The 14622-nt window shown below is 38.1% G+C and overlaps 10 non-coding genes across 10 annotated transcripts; all 10 read left to right on the top strand.

Annotated features, from left to right (window-relative positions):
* Positions 1–6578: 6578 nt before the first annotated feature.
* LOC142517221 (5S ribosomal RNA) lies at positions 6579–6697 on the top strand. Its single transcript, XR_012812979.1, has one exon. It is a non-coding gene; the product is annotated as a 5S ribosomal RNA (ribosomal RNA).
* Positions 6698–7380: 683 nt separating this feature from the next.
* Positions 7381–7499, top strand: LOC142509990 (5S ribosomal RNA). The gene has a single exon (XR_012808132.1). It is a non-coding gene; the product is annotated as a 5S ribosomal RNA (ribosomal RNA).
* Positions 7500–8937: 1438 nt separating this feature from the next.
* Positions 8938–9056, top strand: LOC142517520 (5S ribosomal RNA). Its single transcript, XR_012813261.1, has one exon. It is a non-coding gene; the product is annotated as a 5S ribosomal RNA (ribosomal RNA).
* Positions 9057–9739: 683 nt separating this feature from the next.
* Positions 9740–9858, top strand: LOC142506509 (5S ribosomal RNA). Its single transcript, XR_012804798.1, has one exon. It is a non-coding gene; the product is annotated as a 5S ribosomal RNA (ribosomal RNA).
* A 653-nt stretch (positions 9859–10511) lies between these two features.
* LOC142509580 (5S ribosomal RNA) lies at positions 10512–10630 on the top strand. Its single transcript, XR_012807747.1, has one exon. It is a non-coding gene; the product is annotated as a 5S ribosomal RNA (ribosomal RNA).
* Positions 10631–11039: 409 nt separating this feature from the next.
* LOC142514807 (5S ribosomal RNA) lies at positions 11040–11158 on the top strand. The gene has a single exon (XR_012810684.1). It is a non-coding gene; the product is annotated as a 5S ribosomal RNA (ribosomal RNA).
* A 693-nt stretch (positions 11159–11851) lies between these two features.
* Positions 11852–11969, top strand: LOC142516756 (5S ribosomal RNA). The gene has a single exon (XR_012812535.1). It is a non-coding gene; the product is annotated as a 5S ribosomal RNA (ribosomal RNA).
* Positions 11970–12653: 684 nt separating this feature from the next.
* LOC142516755 (5S ribosomal RNA) lies at positions 12654–12771 on the top strand. Its single transcript, XR_012812534.1, has one exon. It is a non-coding gene; the product is annotated as a 5S ribosomal RNA (ribosomal RNA).
* A 684-nt stretch (positions 12772–13455) lies between these two features.
* On the top strand, positions 13456–13573 carry LOC142516754 (5S ribosomal RNA). Its single transcript, XR_012812533.1, has one exon. It is a non-coding gene; the product is annotated as a 5S ribosomal RNA (ribosomal RNA).
* Positions 13574–14257: 684 nt separating this feature from the next.
* LOC142516753 (5S ribosomal RNA) lies at positions 14258–14375 on the top strand. The gene has a single exon (XR_012812532.1). It is a non-coding gene; the product is annotated as a 5S ribosomal RNA (ribosomal RNA).
* Positions 14376–14622: the final 247 nt, after the last annotated feature.

Here is a 14622-nt window from a genome sequence, read left to right as displayed (position 1 = left end):
GCTGCAAAAATCTTGCAGTGTGGATTTTATTGGCCCACTTTGTTTAAAGACACCCACGAAATCTGCAAGATCTGTGAAAATTGTCAAAAATTGGGTGCGATTTCAAAAAGAAACATGATGCCTTTGAATCCTATCATTGAAATCTTTGACTGTTGGGGAATTGATTTTATGGGACCTTTTCCATTGTCGTTTGGATACTTGTATATTTTAGTTGCAGTTGATTATGTTTCCAAATGGATAGAGGCAATTCCATGTCGAAAAAATGATCATAAAATCGTCATCAAATTTTTAAAAGAAAATATTTTTAGTAGATTTGGAATTCCTCGAGCCATGATAAGTGATGGGGGAACTCACTTTGTTAATAAACCATTTGCTTCATTAATGAAAAAATATGGTATTACTCATAAAGTAACTACTCCTTATCATCCTCAAACAAATGGACAAGTTGAATTAGCTAATAGGGAGATAAAGCAAATTTTGGAAAAAACTGTTAACTCAAATAGAAAAGATTGGTCTCTGCAACTTAATGATGCACTTTGGGCATATCGAACAGCTTTTAAAACATCATTGAATATGTCTCCCTATAGGTTGGTTTATGAAAATATTGTCATTTGCCTGTGGAATTGGAACATAAAGCTTATTGGGCGATCAAAACATTAAATTCAAGCATGGATGATGCCAACAAATTGCGTAAATTGCAACTTAATGAACTCGATGAACTCAGAAATGACGCGTATGAGAATTCAAGGATTTATAAAGCAAAAATCAAATCATTTCATGATAAAACAATTCTTAGAAAATCTTTTGAGATTGGTAAAAAAGTTTTGCTTTATAATTCTCGACTTCACATATTCCCAGGAAAATTACGATCAAGATGGACAGGCCCATATGTTGTAAAGCATGTGTATACTTATGGAGTTGTGGATATTGAAAATCCTAAAAATGGTGATATTTTTAAAGTAAATGGACAAAGGCTTAAACCATTTTTAGAAAATGAAATCTTTCAAGAAGAGTTTATTTCCCTTTCTGATCCTTGATTTTTTTTTTGTTGCATTTAAGTTTGTTTGTTTTTATTTCAGGTTTTCTTAATATTTTTATTTTCCCGGTTAAATGGCGGATAACGGTACTCCGTGACTCTCATAGTCGGTTAAATCAGTTTCCCACAATTGCTGATACAAAAAAAAAAATAATTTCTTTTCAAAATGGATGAAATTCTCTCAAAAATTTGTAAATATTTTCCCTCTGTTTCTGAAAATGTTCTAAAAAAAATTTATGCAGGAAGGTGTGAAAGATTGAGATTGCTAATGCAAAAAGGAATTCCAGAAGATATTCGTCTTGTAATAGAAGCTAAGGTCCGATTAGGAGGAGAAGTTCCACAATCATTGCTCATTCGGTATTTGCCTGGATTAGGAAAAAGCACTTATGCGAAAAAACGAAGGGCCAAAAGTTTAGGGGTTTGTCATAAGTGTGCAAGATGGACTTGTGACAAACGATGCAGATCTTTGGGATGTGTTTCAAATAACAGAGAAGATAAAATTGGTTTCATTAAGAATGTGCTGAGTAAGGAGTCTTTAGATAACATCTTATTGACTCTTGAGACGCATTCTAGTGGACATGTGCATATTGAACTTCTCCGTTTATGGAAACAATTCCAAGATGAGCGTCATAGTCTTGGGAATCCGACTAAAAAAGACCCTGTTTGCCAATTTATAAGAAAATTGGATGGGAAGCATATTCTCGACTCATAGAAGGCGTTGAAGCCGTTTCTGGACGTAAAACCAGAGGAAAATTGTGAGCCACAATCACACTACTGTTTATATGCGTGTGTCATTATTGTTTTTACTATTTATTCTGTTTACAGCTGTGACCCATAGTTTTGTCATGATAACATATTACTCCTCTAAAATCTCTCATCTTTCTCTCTATTTTCGCAGAAAAAAAAAAGAAAGTAAAAACATGGCTGGATCCTCTGCACAAACATTGAAAAATATTTGTGTATTTTGTAGGCCGAGTCCTGGAAAAAATGAAGTGTTTGTAGAAGCAGCGAATAATCTTGGAAAAATATTGGCTGAGAGAAAAACTCACTTGGTATATGGGGGAGGTAATATTGGGTTAATGGGATCTGTTTCAACATCTGCTCATCTTGGAGGTAGTCAGGTTTTGGGTATTATTCCTATAGCTTTAGCTGAAGGAAATATTACAGGTGTTACGATTGGGGAGGAATTAAAAGTTTCTTCTATGTATGAAAGAATCACTCAAATGATTGAAAATTATGATGCTTTTATTGCACTACCAGGTGGTTTTGGTACATTAGAAGAAATTTTTCACACTGTTTCTTGGGCACAACTTAATATCCATAATAAACCTGTGGGCTTGTTGAATATCAATAATTATTTTGACAGTTTGTTGACATTTCTTGATTAAGCTATGGAACAGAATTTCATTTCAGAAAATTCACGACGGATGTTCATCTGTGCTTCGACTGCCGACCAATTAATTGATGATTTGGAAGCTTTTGTTCATAAGCCTGATCCGATGATAACAAAGATCAATTGGTCGCAATCAAGCAGTAAGAAAAGGAAGTTGGATCATTGATTCAAAAGTCGTGGATTGGTTTGCGTTTGTTTCAGTTTGTTATCTTCAATAAAATTCCAGGTGATATCTCTTTCATTACGTACTCTTTATTAATAGTTATTTTGACATTAGGGACAATGTCATATTCTGATTGGGGGGAGAACAAACTTATATAAAAAAAAATTTTAAAAAAAAATAAATAAAAAAAATAATATATATTATTTTAAAATAAAATCATGTTTATTATTTGTATCTTAGTAATTTTTGCAAAAATTGTCATACATTACATGTTTGAAAGATTTAAATTAGAACATGCATTAATCTATTTAAGAATGTTTAAATTTTTATTTGAAAAAAAAAGTCAATTTTAATATTCTGATCAATATAAAAATATGATTTATGAAATCTTTTTGAGTGATTAACCATTGTGATAATATCAGGTATTAAAGTATATGGCCCAAGATATACCTTATAAGAGTGCCTATAATTTTAAACTCACACATATTTTGTGAGTGAGTGGAGAGGACTGAGAAAACAGCTTTCGAGCCTTTATTGATCATGAGAGAGACTATCTATTGTTTAGATCTTGAGTTCTTATTTTGAAGAAAAAAAAACGATATTTCCTGAAAAAAAAACGGAGAAAAATACAAAAAGAAAGATATTGAATATCTATGTAATTTTTAAGTTATATGCTACGACCCATATATCTCTCATAAAAAAAAACAAAAAACAAAAAAGAGAGAGAAATTTATTGTACAAATTAAATAAATATGTGGTCAAGAAGCATAAACTTAGTCTGATTCCATGAAGTTATGCAAAAAAAAAAATATCAGGAAAAAATATATAATAAGAACAACTAGATTTTGAATCAATGGATTTTCTATCTTTTGATTAGTTTGGCTCGTTTGTCTGTCTGCATTCTGTAAACCATTTTTCTGAGCATTTATCTGTATTCCAACTCCATGAGAGAAATCGTTGCCATAAATTGAAACATTTATTAACCTGTGAGGATATGGAGTTGAGACTCTTACTAGGAATTTCTGAAGGCCGTGTACATTTAACTACCTGAAATAAGCTTTGAATTGATCATCTCAAATTATTTCATAAATTATAATTATGATGATCTTGATATAACTTTGACAGTTTTCAAATTTAATTTAAACACTTAGATAGTTTTGATTACATTTCTATTTAAATTAATCAATATGTTTTGTATTGCTATTAACGCTTAAATTGCTAGGGACTAGCAATAAGCTTGTTGGAAGGTGTGATAAACATAAAAATTGTACATTAATTAAATAATTTATAATATAAATATATAGTTTTTGTTTTATTAAATGTTTAAATATTATATGTTTTATAATAAATTGTATAAAATATAAGTTGTTGTGTAATTACAAGTTTTTAATATTTTTTACAGGTTCGATAAAACAAGAATAAACTTGGCGTTGCAAATGGGATTAAGATGATTCTTGGACCTGTAGAAAGTTGATGTTAATATCTACAATATTGGTGTCAAGCATGAGATAAAAATCCTCTCACAATTGGGATCAAATTAAGCAACAAATAAAGTTACCAAAGGAGTGGCAGTTTTACCATGCTCTAGTATTTTGACCATATCTCTCAAATTACTTGGTCAAATGATTTGAAAAAAATACCACAACTAGACAACTCAATTATCCACATGTTTCTTTTTATGTGAAGAAGCAAATTCCAAGAAGAAGATTTTCAAAAGTGATGTGTAATATAATATAATATCTTGGAACACCAATGAAGACTTTTGTGTAAAAAAATAATATTTTATTTGTGGTTGTCTTCCCAAATTTGGCTATAAATAGGGGTGCATTGTAATGTATTGAGATATCCCTCATTCTATGAACAAACCTTTGAGTTCATAATATTTCTCTCTATATTTTTCCTTTATTTCTTCATTTAAATATAATTAACATGATAATTTCATATTCAAAGTTTTACAGTTTGAATAATGAATAGCTAACTTCCTAAAGTTGAGATGAAAAGGTGAAACTCTTGGCATGATAATAAGGTTACTAAAAGGTAAGAATCTATGTTTTATATTATTTAATCATTATTTATTGTTTATGTTATATTTATTTCTTTAAGCATTTTTATACCATACTTATAAGTGGGAGTTTTGATTTATTGTTGCTATATGTTACACTAAATTCTTGGAACCATTTAAATGTTAGTTTGGTATTACCAACCATTTAAAGTGGATGCCTTGATTTATTATATATGAATATATTATAATATTAATTTCTTGGTACCATTTAGATGTTAGTTTGGTTTTACCAACCATTTAAAGTGGGAACCTTGATTTACTATATATAAATATATCATAATATTAATTTCTTGGTACCATTTAAATGTTAGTTTGGTTTTACCAACCATTTAAAGTGGGAACCTTGATTTAGTGTTTACAAATATATATAGCACAATAAATACTTGACCACATTTATAAGTTTTAGTATATATTATATACTTATAAGATAATAATATATAACATAATATAAATATGATTATTTAATATATTGGAACCATTTTATTAAGTGGGTTTCAATATTGTTCGTTAATGTTAACTTTATTAAAATACCAAGAGTGGATCCTTTAATCTCAACTACTTAAATTAAAATTTGAACAATTAAAATTTACCCATTAAAGATTCAAACAATTAAAATTAAAAAGAAACAAAAAACAAAAACAAAACAAAAAGACATTGTAGTGGACTTGTAATTACCTTAGCTTCCCTGTGAATACGATATTCGGACTCACCGAATTATACTACTTGTGGACAACCTGCTCTTGGGAGTGCAACAATCAAAGTCGCAACAGAAGTCATTGTGTTGCACCCCTTTTCGTGTTTTTCTATTTTTGATTACTTGTTGACAGACGATTTTCGGCTCAAATCATCTGAATCTCGATCGGGACCAGATAAGACATGTGAAATCAACGTAGCTCGGGCACTGCCGGATTTGGACAAAATTGTAGCCTAATTTGATTGTAAACGGGCAAACGAACGAGACTCATTACTCCGCAATGAGCTGGCGAGATTTTAGCCAAATTCCTTCTCTAAAAGCCTCTAATTTGCGATTTTCCGATTCTGTTAAGCTTATGTTTACTCGACAAATCCGCTTAGGTAGTTCGAAATTCGATTCATGTTCCAGTTTATCGTATCTCAAACATAAAAATAGCTTTACATTCGCTATTTTCTTCTTCTTTTTTTTTTCTATTTTCTGGGAACATTTAGCGATTTTTGTTGTCGTGATCCGGTTCTGTGCGGAAGGGTATGACGCAGATTACTACGGAGACGGTTAACTCATGAAAAACAATTATTTCGAGCCTAACTTCATGGTTCTGATTGGGCGAGAGAAGTGCCGCGTGTTTTCCATCGCCGCCCGCTCTAACGTAGCTCGAGCACTGCCGGATTTGGACCAAATTGTAGCCTAATTTGATTGTAAACGGGCAAACGAACGAGACTCATTACTCCACAAGGAGCTGGCGAGATTTTAGCCGAATTCCTTCTCTAAGACCCTCTAATTTGCGATTTTCCGCTTCTGTTAAGCTTCCGTTTCCTCGAGAAATCCGCTTAGGAAGTTCGAAATTCGATTTCGGTTCCATTTTATCGTATCTCAGCCATAATAATAGCTTTACATTCGCTATTTTCTTCTTTTTATTTTTTTTCTCTTTTCTGGTAACATTTAGCAATTTTTTTGTCGTGAGCCGGTTCTGTGCGGAATGGTATGTCGCAGATTACTCCGGAGACGGTTAACTCATTAAAAACAATTTTCAACTGTTTTAGCCATAATTTACGTAAATGGTCGCGACACGAGGACTTCCCAGGGAGGTCACCCATCCTAGCTCTTCCATCGCACCAGAACGCTAAACTTCATGGGTTTGATTGGGCGAGATCAGTGCCGCGTGTTGTCCATCGCCGCCCGCTCCACACGTACTCGAGGGATATAAGAATAAACATCCTACTCAATGTCAGGTGCGATCATACCAGCACTAATGCACCGGATCCCATCCGAACTCCGGAGTTAAGCGTGCTTGGGCGAGAGCCGTACTAGCATGGGTGACCCCCTGGGAAGTCCTCATGTTGCACCCTTTTCGTGTTTTTCTATTTTGGATTACTTGTTGACAGACGATTTTCGGCTCAAATCATCTGAATCCTCATCGAGACAAGATAAGACATGTAAAATCAATGTAGCTCAGGAACTGCCGGATTTTGAAAAAATTTTAGCCTAATTTGATTGTAAACGGGCAATCGAACGAGACTCATTACTCCGCAATGAGCTGGCAAGATTTTAGCCGAATTCCTTCTCTAAGAACCTCTAATTTGCTATTTTCCGCTTCTGTTAAGCTTCCGTTTCCTCAAGAAATTCGTTTAGGAAGTTCGAAATTTGATTCTGGTTCCATTTTATTATATCCCTGTCATAATAATAGCTTTACATTCGCTATTTTCTTCTTCTTGTTTTTTTTTCTATTTTCTGGGAACATTTAGCGATTTTTTTTGTCGTGAGCCGGTTCTGTGCGGAAGGGTATGACGCAGATTACTCCGGAGACGGTTAACTCATTAAAAAGAATTATTTTGACTGTTTTAGCCATAATTTACGTAAACGGTCGCGACACGAGGACTGCCCAGGGAGGTCACCCATCCTAGCTCTGCCATCGCGCCAGAACGCTTAACTTCATGGTTCTGATTGGGCGAGAGAAGTGCCGCGTGTTGTCCATCGCAGCCCGGTCCACACGTACTCGAGGGATATAAGAATAAACATCCCATTCAATGTCTGGTACGATCATACCAGCACTAATGCACCGGATCCCATCAGAACTACCAAGTTAAGCGTGCCTGGGCGAGAGAAGTACTAGGATGGATGACCCCCTAAGAAGTCCTCGTGTTGCACCCCTTTTCGTGTTTTTCTATTTTTGATTACATGTTGACGGACAATTTTAGGCTCAAATCATCTGAATCTCGATCGAGACCGGATAAGACATGTGAAATCAACGTAGTACGGGCACTGCCGGATTTTAACAAAATTGTAGGCTAATTTGATTGTAAACGGGCAAACGAACGAGCCTCATTACTCCGCAACGAGGTGGCAAGATTTTAGACGAATTCCTTCTCTAAGACCCTCTAATTTGCGATTTTCCGCTTTTGTTAATCTTTCGTTTCCTCGAGAAATCTTCTTAGGAAGTTTGAAATTCGATTTCGGTTCCATTTTATCGTATACCAAGCATAATAATAGCTTTACATTCGCTATTTTCTTCTTCTTATTTTTTTTCTATTTTCTGGGAACATTTAGCGGTTTTTATTGTCGTGAGCCGGTTCTGTGCAGAAGGATATGACGAAGATTACTCCGGAAACGGTTAACTCATTAAAAACAATTATTTCGAATGTTTTAGCCATAATTTACGTAAGCGGTCGCGACACGAGGACTGCCCAGGGAGGTCACCAATCCTAGCTCTGCCATCGCGCCAGAACGCTTAACTTCATGGTTCTTATTGGGCGAGAGCAGTACCGCGTGTTGTCCATCGCCGCCTGCTCCACACGTACTCGAGGGATATAAGAATAAAAATCCCATCAGAACTCCGAAGTTAAGCATGCTTGGGCGAGAGCAGTACTAGGATGGGTGACCCCCTGGGAAGTCCTCGTGTTGCACCCCTTTTCGTGTTTTTATATTTTTGGTTTCTTGTTGACATACGATTTTTGGCTCAAATCATCTGAATCTCGATCGGGACCAGATAAGACATGTGAAATCGACGTAGCTCGGGCACTGCCGGATTTGTACAAAATTGTAGCCTAATTTGATTGTAAACGGGCAAACGAACGAGACTCATTACTCCGCGATGAGCTGACGAGATTTTAGCCGAATTTCTTCTCCAAGACACTCTAATTTGCGATTTTTCGCTTCTGTTAAGATTCCGTTTCCTCGAGAAATCCGCTAAGGAAGTTTGAAATTCGATTCTGTTTCCATTTTATCGTATCTCAGGCTTAATAATGGCTTTACATTCGCTGTTTTCTTATTCTTATTTTTTTTTCTATAATTCTGGAAACATTTTGCGATTTTTGTTGTCGTGAGCCGGTACTGTGCGGAAGGGTATGACGCAGATTAATCCGGAGACGGTTAACTCATTAAAAACAATTTTCGACTGTTTTATCTATAATTTACGTAAATGGTCGCGACACGAGGACTTCACAGGGAGGTCACCCATCCTAGCTCTGCTATCGCACCAGAACGCTAACTTCATGGTTCTGATTGGACGAGAGCAGTGCCGCGTGTTGTCCATCGCCGTCCGCTCCACACGTACTCGAGGTATATAAGAATAAACATCCTACACAATGTAAGGTGCGATCATAACAGCACTAATGCACCGGATCCCATCAGAACACCGAAGTTAAGCGTGCTTGGGCGAGAGCCGTACTAGGATGGGTGACCCCCTGGGAAGTCCTCGTGTTGCACCCCTTTTCGTGTTTTTCTATTTTTGATTACTTGTTGACAGAAAATTTTCGGCTCAAATCATCTGAATCTCGATCGGGACCATATAAGACATGGGAAATCAACGTAACTCGGGCACTGCCGGATTTGGACAAAATTGTAGGATAATTTGATTGTAAACGGGCAAACGAACGAGACTCATTACTCTGCAATGAGCTGACGAGATTTTAGCCGAATTCCTTCTCTAAGACCCTCTAATTTGCGATTTTCCGCTTCTGTTAAGCTTCTGTTTCCTCGAGAAATCCGCTTAGGAAGTCCGAAATTCGATTCCAGTTTCATTTTATCATATCCTATGCATAATAATAGCTTTACATTCGCTATTTTCTTCTTCTTAATTTTTTTTCTATTTTCTGGGAACATTTAGCAATTTTTGTTGTCGTGAGCCGGTTTTATGCGGAAGGGTATGACGCAGATTACTCCGGAGACGGTTAACTCATTAAAACAAATATTTCGACTGTTTTAGCCATAATTTACGTAAATGATCGCGACACGAGGATTTACCAGGGAGTGTCACCCATCCTAGCTCTTCCATCGCGCCACAACGCTTAACTTCATGGTTCTGATTGGGCGAGAGCAGTGCCGAGTGTTGTCCATCGCCGCCTGCTCCTACGTACTCGATGGATATAAGAATAAATATCCCACTCAATGTCAGGTGCGGTCATACCAGCAGTAATGCACCGGATCGCATTAGAACTCCGAAGTTAAGCGTGCTTGGGCGAGAGCTGTACTAGGATGGGTTACCACCTGGGAAGTCCTCGTGTTGCACCCCTTTTCGTGTTTTTCTATTTTTGATTACTTGTTGACAGACGATTTTCGGCTCAAATCATCTGAATCTCGATCGGGACCAGATAAGACATGTGAAATCAACGTAGCTCGGGCACTGCCGGATTTTGACAAAATTGTAACCAAATTTGATTGTTCCGCAATGAGCTGGCGAGATTTTAGCCGAATTCCTTCTCTAAGACCCTTAAATTGCGATTTTCCGCTTCTGTTAGCTTCCGTTTCCTCGAGAAATCTGCTTAGGAAGTTCGAAATTCGATTCCGGTTCCATTTTATCTTATCTACGGCATAATAATAGCTTTACAATCGTTATTTTCTTATTCTTAATTTTTTTCTATTTTCTGGGAACATTTAACAATTTTTGTTGCCGTAAGCCGGTTATGTGCGGAAGGGTATGACGCAAATTACTCCGGAGACGGTTAACTCAATAAAAACAATTATTTCGATTGTTTTATCCATAATTTACGTAAACGGTCGCGTCACGAGGACTTTCGAGGGAGTCCACCCATCCTAGGTCTGCCATCGTGCTAGAACGCTTAACTTCATGGTTCTGATTGGGCGAGAGAAGTGCCATTTGTTGTCCATCGCCGTCCGCTCCACATGTACTCGAGAGATATAAGAATAACAATCCCACTGAATTTCGAGTGCGATTATACCAGCACTAATGCACTGGATCCCATCAGAACTCCGAATTTAAGCGTGCTTGGGCGACAGCAGTACTAGGATGGGTGACCCATTAAGAAGTCCTCGTGTTGCACCCCTTTTCGTGTTTTTCTATTTTTGATTACTTGTTGACAGACGATTTTCGGCTCAAATCATCTGAATCTCGATCGGGACCAAATAAGACATTCTTATTTTTTTTCTATTTTCTGGGAACATTTAGCGATTTTTGTTGTCGTGAGCCAGTTCTGTGCGGAAGGGTATGACGCAGATTACTCCGGAGACGATTAACTAATTAAAAACAATTATTTCGACTATTTTAGCCATAATTTAAGTAAACGATCGCGACACGAGAACTTCCCAGGGAGGTCACCCATCCTAGCTCTTTCATCGCGCCAGAACGCTTAACTTCATTGTTCTGATTGAGCGAGAGCAGTGCCGCGTGTTGTCCATCGCCGCCCGCTCCACACGTACTCGAGGGATATAAGAATAAACATCTCATTCAATGTCGGGCGCGATCATACCAGCACTAATGCACAGGATCCCATCAGAACTCCGAAGTTAAGCGTGCTTGGGCGAGAGCAGTACTAGGATGGGTGACCCCCTTGGAAGTCCTCGTGTCGCACCCATTTTCGTGTTTTTCTATTTTTGATTACTTGTTGACTGACGATTTTCGGCTCAAATCTTCTGAATCTCGATCGGGACCAGATAAGACATGTGAAATCAACGTAGATCGGGCACTGCCGGATTTAGACAAAATTGTAGGCTAATTTGATTGTAAACGGGCAAACGAACGAGACTCAACACTCCGAAACGAGGTGGCGGGATTTTAGCCTAATTCCTTCTCTAAGACCCTCTAATTTGAGATTTTCAGCTTCTGTTAGGCTTCTGTTAGGCTTCTGTTTCCTCGAGAAATCCGCTTAGGAAGTTCAAAATTCGATTCCGGTTCCATTTTATCTTATCTCAAGCATAATAATAGCTTTACATTCGCTATTTTCTTCTTCTTATTTTTTTCTTTTTTCTGGGAACATTTAGCGATTTTTGTTGTCGTGAGCCGGTTCTGTGCGAAAGGGTATGATGCAGATTACTCTGGAGACGGTTAACTCATTAAAAACAAATATTTCGACTGTTTTAGCCATAATTTATGTAAACGATCGCGACACGAGGATTTACCAGGGAGTGTCACCCATCCTAGCTCTTCCATCGTGCTAGAACGCTTAACTTCATGGTTCTTATTGGGCGAGAGCAGTGCCGAGTGTTGTCCATCGCCGCCCGCTCCTACGTACTCAAGGGTTATAAGAATAAACTTCCCACTCAATGTCGGGTGCGATCATACCAGCACTAATGCACCGGATCTTATCAGAACTCCGAAGTTAAGCGTGCTTGGGCGAGAGCAGTACTAGAATGGGTGACCCCTTGGAAGTACTCGTGTTGCACCCCTTTTCGTGTTTTTCTATTTTTGATTACTTGTTGACAGACGATTTTTGGCTCAAATCATCTGAATCTCGATCGGGACCTGATAAGACATGTGAAATCAACGTAGCTCGGGCACTGCCGGATTTGGACAAAATTTTAGGCTAATTTAATTGTAAACGGGCAAACGAACAAGACTCTTTACTCCGAAACGAGGTGGCGAGATTTTAGCTTAATTCCTTCTCTAAGACCCTCTAATTTGAGATTTTCAGCTTCTGTCAGGCTTCCGTTTCCTCGAGAAATCCGCTTAGAAAGTTCGAAATTCGATTCTGGTTTCATTTTATCGCATCCCAGGCATAATAATAGCTTTACATTCGCTATTTTCTTCTTCTTAATTTTTTTTCTATTTTCTGGGAACATTTAGCGATTTTTGTTGTCGTGAGCCGGTTCTGTGCGAAAGGGTATGACAAATATTACTCCGGAGATGGTTAACTCATTAAAAACAAATATTTCGACTGTTTTAGCCATAATGTACGTAAACGATCGCGACACGAGGATTTAACAGGGAGTGTCACCCATCCTAGCTCTTCCATCGCGCTAGAACGCTTAACTTCATGGTTCTTATTGGGCGAAAGCAGTGCCGAGTGTTGTCCATCGCCGCCCGCTCCTACGTACTCAATGGATATGAGAATAAACTTCCCACTCAATGTCGGGTGCGATCATACCAGCACTAATGCACCGGATCTTATCAGAACTCCGAAGTTAAGCGTGCTTGGGCGAGAGCAGTACTAGAATGGGTGACCCCTTGGAAGTACTCGTGTTGCACCCCTTTTCGTGTTTTTCTATTTTTGATTACTTGTTGACAGACGATTTTTGGCTCAAATCATCTGAATCTCGATCGGGACCTGATAAGACATGTGAAATCAACGTAGCTCGGGCACTGCCGGATTTGGACAAAATTGTAGGCTAATTTAATTGTAAACGGGCAAACGAACAAGACTCTTTACTCCGAAACGAGGTGGCGAGATTTTAGCCTAATTCCTTCTCTAAGACCCTCTAATTTGAGATTTTCAGCTTCTGTCAGGCTTCCGTTTCCTCGAGAAATCCGCTTAGAAAGTTCGAAATTCGATTCCGGTTTCATTTTATCGTATCCTAGGCATAATAATAGCTTTACATTCGCTATTTTCTTCTTCTTAATTTTTTTTCTATTTTCTGGGAACATTTAGCGATTTTAGTTGTCGTGAGCCGGTTCTGTGCGAAAGGGTATGACAAATATTACTCCGGAGACGGTTAACTCATTAAAAACAAATATTTCGACTATTTTAGCCATAATGTACGTAAACGATCGCGACACGAGGATTTAACAGGGAGTGTCACCCATCCTAGCTCTTCCATCGCGCTAGAACGCTTAACTTCATGGTTCTTATTGGGCGAGAGCAGTGTCGAGTGTTGTCCATCGCCGCCCGCTCCTACGTACTCAAGGGATAAAAGAATAAACTTCCCACTCAATGTCGGGTGCGATCATACCAGCACTAATGCACCGGATCTTATCAGAACTCCGAAGTTAAGCGTGCTTGGGCGAGAGCAGTACTAGAATGGGTGACCCCTTGGAAGTACTCGTGTTGCACCCCTTTTCGTGTTTTTCTATTTTTGATTACTTGTTGACAGACGATTTTCGGCTCAAATCTTCTGAATCTCGATCGGGACCTGATAAGACATGTGAAATCAACGTAGCTCGGGCACTGCCGGATTTGGACAAAATTGTAGGCTAATTTAATTGTAAACGGGCAAACGAACGAGACTCTTTACTCCGAAACGAGGTGGCGAGATTTTAGCCTAATTCCTTCTCTAAGACCCTCTAATTTGAAATTTTCAGCTTCTGTCAGGCTTCCGTTTCCTCGAGAAATCCGCTTAGAAAGTTCGAAATTCGATTCCGGTTTCATTTTATCGTATCCCAGGCATAATAATAGCTTTACATTCGCTATTTTCTTCTTCTTAATTTTTTTTCTATTTTCTGGGAACATTTAGCGATTTTTGTTGTCGTGAGCCGGTTCTGTGCGAAAGGGTATGACAAATATTACTCCGGAGACGGTTAACTCATTAAAAACAAATATTTCGACTGTTTTAGCCATAATGTACGTAAACGATCGCGACACGAGGATTTAACAGGGAGTGTCACCCATCCTAGCTCTTCCATCGCGCTAGAACGCTTAACTTCATGGTTCTTATTGGGCGAGAGCAGTGCCGAGTGTTGTCCATTGCCGCCCGCTCCTACGTACTCAAGGGATAAAAGAATAAACTTCCCACTCAATGTCGGGTGCGATCATACCAGCACTAATGCACCGGATCTTATCAGAACTCCGAAGTTAAGCGTGCTTGGGCGAGAGCAGTACTAGAATGGGTGACCCCTTGGAAGTACTCGTGTTGCACCCCTTTTCGTGTTTTTCTATTTTTGATTACTTGTTGACAGACGATTTTCGGCTCAAATCTTCTGAATCTCGATCGGGACCTGATAAGACATGTGAAATCAACGTAGCTCGGGCACTGCCGGATTTGGACAAAATTGTAGGCTAATTTAATTGTAAACGGGCAAACGAACGAGACTCTTTACTCCGAAACGAGGTGGCGAGATTTTAGCCTAATTCCTTCTCTAAGACCCTCTAATTTGAGATTTTCAGCT

This window comes from Primulina tabacum, chromosome 10, assembly GCF_025594145.1.
Source record: "Primulina tabacum isolate GXHZ01 chromosome 10, ASM2559414v2, whole genome shotgun sequence".
Classification (NCBI taxonomy): Eukaryota; Viridiplantae; Streptophyta; class Magnoliopsida; order Lamiales; family Gesneriaceae; genus Primulina; species Primulina tabacum.
Note: the sequence above shows the minus strand (reverse complement) of the source record. Positions and strands in the feature narration are given on the sequence as shown.